At 36.7% G+C, this 7,684-nt stretch overlaps 1 pseudogene; it reads right to left on the reverse strand.

The window, feature by feature from the left end:
- Positions 1 to 6,731: 6,731 nt before the first annotated feature.
- Positions 6,732 to 7,256, reverse strand: LOC145692376 (protein GVQW3 pseudogene; annotated as a pseudogene).
- Between the last annotated feature and the right edge of the window lie 428 nt (positions 7,257 to 7,684).

A 7,684-nucleotide genomic window follows, 5' to 3' on the forward strand; every position in this document is an offset into this window, starting at 1 on the left:
GCTATTCACCTTGTGTAAAAAGTCTTGGAGTACAAATTGATGATAAACTTTCTATGAACAATCACGTATCTACTCGGTGTTCAAAAGCTCTAGGAATACTAAGAAACTTGTACAAAATACAAGACTGTCTGTCCAAAGATACCAAGCTACTCCTGACACAAATGCTGATACTGTCTCTGTTTGATTATTGTGATGTTGTGTATGGCCCGCTTCTAACAAAAAGCAATGGCATCCTGATCCAAAAGGTACAAAATTCATGCATCCGCTTCTGTTACAGCATACGAAAATTCGATCATATTTTGCCTATTCTGAACAGCAATAGCATGCTGACAATGTCCGGAAGACGACATTTGCATTATTGCTCTCTCATTTGTAAATTCTTAAAACAACACGTCCCGCGTATTTATACAAGAAACTCACTTCTAGGTTAACTAATCATACTTAACACGCAAAAGAAATACGTTTGATATCCCACACCATAGACTCAAGCAAACCACTGCGGCATTTTCAGTATTAGCACCAAGGACATGGAATGCTCTACGAAATGTAGTAAAAGAAGCTAAAATATTTAATTCCTTCAAGAAAATGTGAAAAATTTATTCAGCCAACAGAATTTAAGTTCAGGTACCCATGATTTGTATTCTATCACTTGAACCACGTAAATGAAATTAGACTTGACTTGGTACATATTCTTTATTAAATAACCATGTGTTGTAAAAAATACTTCATCACCCTCCTCCCTGCATTGTGAATCAGAAGCATAGCTTATTTTGTCTCTATGTTATTGATCGGTATGTGTTTGTTTTCATGTTTGTATTTGTATGCTTTTTTTTCTTTCTTCACTTTAGTACTTGTGCGTGTGTGTGTGTTTTGTTAAAAGTACTACTTTTTTCTTTTCTCTTTTTTTTTATCATCTTAATGTATACCTGTATTTTTGTTGTATATAACCGTATCTTTTGACTCAATTGATTGTATGTTTTTTTGTATAACTCAATGTACTTCTTTGATAAGGGTTAGATGGTAGAGCAGCAATATGCTGAACCTCGCCCGCTTGAATAAAGCCTTTTTCAATTCAATTCAATTTAGCATCTCTAAGGATTCATCTCAATTCATCATCTGTTTCCTTTGATAACACCGTCTATAATTGCCGGGAGAGCCATCTTTGCTAAGGCAAGTTGCAACCGCAGAAGAAGAAAGCACGAAGATATTCATTCATTCATTGTTTATTCATCCATGTCGTACATTATTGGTCAGAGACCAGTATATAGGACTTGTCAGCTAATTAGAAAACATTTCAATATAATTGATATTACATTATTTTACAAACTATCACCCAAGTATTCATTAATATGATAATACATTTTGTTACACAAATAATTAAATAGTTCATTTTTGAAATTTCGTATGTTTTTGACATTCTTCAAATAACTTGGGAGCTGATTAAACAACTTAGCGGACATAGGAAGAACACTTCTTTTGGTGCACGCATAGTTTTGGTATGCTGTGAATATGTTATTCTTTTGTCGTGTGTTGTATGAATGTACATCGTCAACATGAAGAAAACTACTTTCATTTCTCTTTACATGTATGATACTTTTGTATATGTACAGACAAGGCACAGTTAAAATTTTATTTGACTGAAAGACCCTTTTGCATGAGGACCTTGATGATAGATTAAAAATAGATTTTATTGTTTGCCTTTTTCTGTAGACGAAAAGTATTAACACTGGAATAGGAGGCTCCCCAGAAAATTATTCCGTAATTTAACAAGGATTGAAACTTACCATCGTACAATAACATCAAAGTTTCTTTTGACACTGAACCACGTAGTCTATAAATGACCAAACAGATACGGCTTAATTTGCTGTTTAGCTCAGTAATATGTGCATCCCATGTAAGCCTATTGCTTATTGTTACACCTAAAAATTTAGTGGATTTTGAATAGTCTACATCAGTTTAATTTATCACAATGGGAGGTACTGTTCGAGGTGTACATGAGTAATGAAAATTTAGTGCTTTTGTTTTCTTTGCATTTATCAGCAGTTGATTCTGAGATGTCCATTTTATCAAACGCTCCACAGTTTGTTTTAATTTACTTTCTAGTTCAACTGTATTGTCCGCTGTTACAAGGACATTTACATCGTCAGCATATAGTACAATATGTTGGGGATACATATATTGAACAAGATCATTTATGTAAAATAAAAAAAAAGAATTGGCCCAAGAATTGAGCCTTGAGGAACACCAGCAGAGATAGTATCAGTTTTGGATGAAAATGTGACTTGCTTATTGTTAATTATTTTTTGTATTTTTACTACTTGTTTTCTGTTTGTCAGGTACGAGCGAAACTATTCATGTACTACACCCCTAATACCATATTTCTGGAGTTTTGCCAGTAGAAGAGAATGTTGAACACTGTCGAATGCCTTGGAGAAATCAACAAATAGATCTACTGCATATTTTTCCTTATCAAGTACTGTAGAAACCTCTTTAATAAAGTTAAACAACGCTGTATCAATTGATTTGTTTTTTTTTTTTTTTTTTTTTTGGAAACCATGTTGAGAAGACGAGATTAGGTTATGGCAGGATATAAAATTTCTCAACCGCGATAACATTAGTGATTCAAAAATCTTCGAGAAAACAGAGAAAATAGAAACCGGCAGGGGACTCTCGGGATAGCTTTTCTGCTCTCATTTTTCCCAGGATACTTCGCGGTCTGTGACGTCACGTGGAGGTATCGCGGTATTTTTTTCAAAATAAGTGAAATACTGCATTACACTACTGTTTCAAGATGGGCTAAAGTTATCTTACTTGTGCAGTAGCTCATTCTAATAACACAGGAAGCAATACAAATGAAATAATGTTCCATCGATTCCCTAAAACTGAACTTCAAAGAACATTGATTTTCCGCTGTAAGCGAAAGAACACTTTTAATGTGGAGGATTGAGTATAGCCCGCTCCCCCCAGTGATTTTTAACGAATCATAGTGATTCTAACGATTCATACTAGTTCATAATGAATCGGAATCGCATGTTATAAAGATTTAAGATGTAAATCTTGCGGTAAGGAAACTCTTTTAGTATAAGTAGTAGTAGTAGTATCGGTAGTAGCAGCAGTAGTAGTAAGTAGCAATAGTAGTAGTAGTAGTTAGTAGCAATAGTAGTATTAGTAGTAACGGGTTGGAAGCCCCGCAGGGGTTGGTTGGGTTCTGTTCTCGATATAAGTAGTAGTAATAGTGACTCTTCCAGTTCAGGTGACATAGAACTGGGGGGAGCGGGCTATACACAAGCCAATGTGGATAACACACGAACATGTTGTGCTCACTTTTCACCAGAGAATTATCAAAAAGTTTGAAAAACGAGCTTCTAAGTTTCCTGCAAAAGTAGTGTATAAGATCTGACACTGTTCCTTCATTATTGATACCAAACTGGCATGGGGAAAAATAAACTTGACACTAGTCAAGTTGAAAAACAGGTGTGTAACAACAATAATTAATTTTACTTTTATGACATTTGTTTCTGAGAGCCTGAAACTTAAGGAGTTTATGTACGCAAAGCGAAGTGGAAGGGGGTATCAACAAGAATATAAATGTATACTCTTATATATTCTTTAGTTGAAATTATATTCGTAAGTTTTGTTAAGTATCTGAAACATTATTCGGGCAAAGTGCACTTTGAGCAGAACATTCATAGGAACCTATTACGAACCGAACCTAACCTAACTTTACCTAATCTAACTTAATCTAATCTTGTATAACCGAACCGTACCTGTTACGTACAAATCACATTGATTTTATTCCTTCTCGAATGCCACATCGTGTGACAAAATCATTTTTTCTGATCAAAGTGCACTCTTACCATATTCTTATAATTGAAGGGCTGGCTGAGAGAGGGAGCTAAGCCACAAAAACTAAATTCCGATAAAGTGTAGGGCAAAGTGTAGGACAAATAACTGCAAATTTTCCCCTGTGAAGGTGGTTCTTTTATGTATGTATACCACTCTATAGATATATGTGCAACTTATAACCTGTAATACATAATGTAAATTGTGATATATATTGAGTAATAAACAAATATTAGTAATGTAAAGGAAATATTTTGCAGTCACGACTTCTGACAATTTGGTTAAACCACACTAAATACAACGGATTAGGTTAGGTTTCTAACCTGATTCGGTTATAAGATGTTAGGGTAGATTCTAGCGTAACCTAACATATCCTAACACAACCTAATTTGTTATTACATACCCGGAATCTCTGAAATTTTGAATAATGTTTGCTTTATGTATTTTACTACCTGAAATGTTCTTATTGAGAGGATTGGTTTATGGAAATTATTTGAACTCCTTCCACCCCTATAATTCACGTTTCAATGAAAGTGCAACAAAAAAAATCCATAATGCCACCCCTTCCCCACGCCCAAAGAGGATGAGTTTGGTTTTAAACGGTATCAGGCCAGGGACGTCATTTAGGAGGGGGCAATTGCCCCCCCCAAGAGTTTGAGGAATACATATACTTTAATAGATTGCCTACTAATATACTAGTACAAAACGTTAAAGTCTTATGTCGGTGGTGCTATCCCCCCCCAAGCGAAGTCTGAAATGACGCCCCTGTATCGGGCTTGTCACTATTCATTTCAGTGACCCTCAAAATTATGGACTGGACACCAATTTCGGCTGTTTTTGATTATTTGTCATCCCCGTCCTATCTCCTCTCATCCCGAGCCAAAAAATGATAAGATCCTAAGTTAGGCCTGGCTGCATTAAAGTACCAAAAATCGTTAAAGTCGGTCGAGGAGAAGTTAGCAATCAAACATTGTTACAATGAAAAGAAAATGTCCCCACTCCCCCTTAAAACGGAAATTTTCAAAAACAATGGGACATGTTTTTCTTTAAGCTTAATGAGGAGTTTATATACCGAGTTTCATCTTTCTAACTTGATAGGTTCGTGAGATACTGTATTTTAGGTACAAATTTTGAACCCCTTCTACCCCTTAGGATTCGCCCTTTAATCAAAGTAATGTGATAAAAATCTTAGTTAGGCCAGGTCAACTCATGTAAGGTACTAAATATTATAAAAATCGGTCCAAAGGTCTAGAATGAATTAGCAAGTGAACACTATATTCATTTTTATTTGTATAGATAATTAATCATTATTGGCGGTATCTATATACTTACTACATTATATTGTCTCATCTAACTTTGTGGTGGACAAACACTGTGTGCGTGGGTTTTCTCGGGGTTCTCCCGTTTCCTCCCACTTTCTTCATTCCACCATTTCATTCATTACTCACCATCACCGTCTCCTTTAGCCTAACCGGCATAACCGTGGGACGTAAAACTCAAAGATTTCATTTTTTATTGTCTCATCTGTGAGTAGAAATAACTCATTATTTGTATTTGGAAAGACAAGGAATATCATAACTATCTATTGAATCCAGTTTTACGAATAAAGCGCGAAGTATAACAAGCAGGCAAGCGAAAAAAATCTTCACCGATACCTCCACATGACGTCACGGACAGGGAGCCAATCAGAACGCTGATCGCGAACTGGGGCTACCTGTTATTTTATATACCTTGAGAAACAGGCCTGTAGTTTTAAACATCATAAGTATTTCCTTTTTTGTGCAAAGGTATAACTTTTGTAATCTGTCGGGGAAAACGCCTGATTCAAATGATACATTTACAAGAAAGCATAGTTGTTTCACTATTAAATGCGCACTCTTTTTTATAATTAGGGATGGGACTTCATCTATACCTGCAGAACGAGTACTAGAAAGCCTTCTGATACAGTCCAACAATTCTTTTTCAATAGGAAAGCTTATATCGCCAGAGTACAAACGATGAATGAGTTCATTTTTTTTTTTTTTTTTTTTTTTTTTTTTTTTTGTCAGTAATTGATGTTACTGATAGAACACACATTGATTAAGAATAGTCCGTCATCAATACTGTCAGTTTATGGTTAAAATGAGTGAGTGCATATGAAAGAGAATTGTGTAGGATATTAAATTTCGATGTGGAAGTAATTTTTTAATATGTGAGAATCCAATATTTCTTGCTTGCATATGTGAAACAATTTTCTTTATGGCTATTCTAGGGTTAATATGACTGATTGCATATAATGGACTATCGTATCACTTACTAATTTCTTCTGGCGGAGTATTTCTGCAATACGTTCGAAACATGTATTTCATGTATACAAATATAGAGTTACTAGTGTGAAATGATTATATCGCTTTTACCTTCGTCATCTTATGCAATATCAAGTGATTTTCCGCACTATCCTCGTTTGTGCATTTACTCTCCGTCACTGACCCGCCCCTGCTATGCTCCAGCCCTTTCTCATATATTTTATCACGTTTTAATGGCATACGTCTTGATGCATATCAAAACCCGTAACGGGAAGTTCTCGTAAAGTCAATCTGCAACTCCTATTCTAAGAAACAATTTCTAAGGCACTACGAGTGAATTTCGTCATAACCATATAATAGGATATCAGGTAATACAGGGTCCATCCTTAAAGTAGTAGGACTGAGTCAATTAAAAATAAGATATTGACAGAAATAACACATACGGTTAATATTCTTCGAAATATGATCCTCCTTCATCCACACACCGCTGCCAGCGGGATTTCCAGTTTTCATACACTTCCTGGAAGGCGGAAACTGGAATGCTGTTCAGCTGCCTCGTCACGGCCTGTTGTAATGCTTCCACCGAGCCGTGATGATGCCCTTTCAGGGTGGTTTTGAGGCGGGGGAAGAGGAAAAAGTCTGGTGGGGCAAGGTCGGGACTGTAGGGTGGCTGAGGCAAGGTTGCAATGTTATGTTGGGCCAGATACGCCACCACTCGGAAGTCCTTTTGCGAACGTCCTTTTGCCCGCCTGTCAGCACTCGCGGCACCAACTTTGCACAAATTTTCCTCATTTGCAATTGTTCGTGCACAAGTTCGTGAACTTGGGTTTTAGCAATGCCAGGTTCATCGGCAATCATGCAAACAGTTAATCTTCGGTCACTGTTCAGCAAATTCTTCACTCTTGCAACATTTTCCTCCGTTTTGGAGCTCGAAGGTCGTCCTGGCCGTGCAGCGTCTTCAACTTCTTCTCTCCCCTCCCTAAACAGCTTGTGCCAATCAAACACACTCGATCTTCCAATGGCGTTATCACCGTACGCCATCTTAATCATTTCATGAGTCTCTTTCCCAGTTTTACCGAGCTTCACGCAAAATTTGATGGCGTAACGCTGTTCCAAAAGATTGGCCATGACGCAGCGTGACGAGGGTCACTCGCAGAGGTTACGATGACGAGCGATCTTTACCCTGCTATGGCTGGCAGCCGACTGGCGCTTCTTCCTGTCTTTCCTTAGACCCACCTCAACCAACAACAGGTGGAGTAACCGCCGTCAGTCTGTAAAATGAAAATTAAAAAAAAAAAAAAAACAGTCCTACTACTTTAAGAATGGACCTTGTACGATACGACATATGTAATTATTTTCAGTTTCCACGCATATTATCACTCAGTACGCTGTTATTTGGGCATACACCAGGATAAAAGCAGTCCAGAACTTCTTAGGAATCATTTAAAGCAAGAAAAATGAAATAATAATAATTCGGACTATTCTTAATCTGCCCCAAGTGGTAGTTAGTATTTGGTAATCATAGTAATAACAGTTCAAGGGTAAACTTTACAATA

Source organism: Thermobia domestica, chromosome 8 (assembly GCF_964235325.1).
Source record: "Thermobia domestica chromosome 8, izTheDome1.hap1.1, whole genome shotgun sequence".
In the NCBI taxonomy this organism is placed as follows: Eukaryota; Metazoa; Arthropoda; class Insecta; order Zygentoma; family Lepismatidae; genus Thermobia; species Thermobia domestica.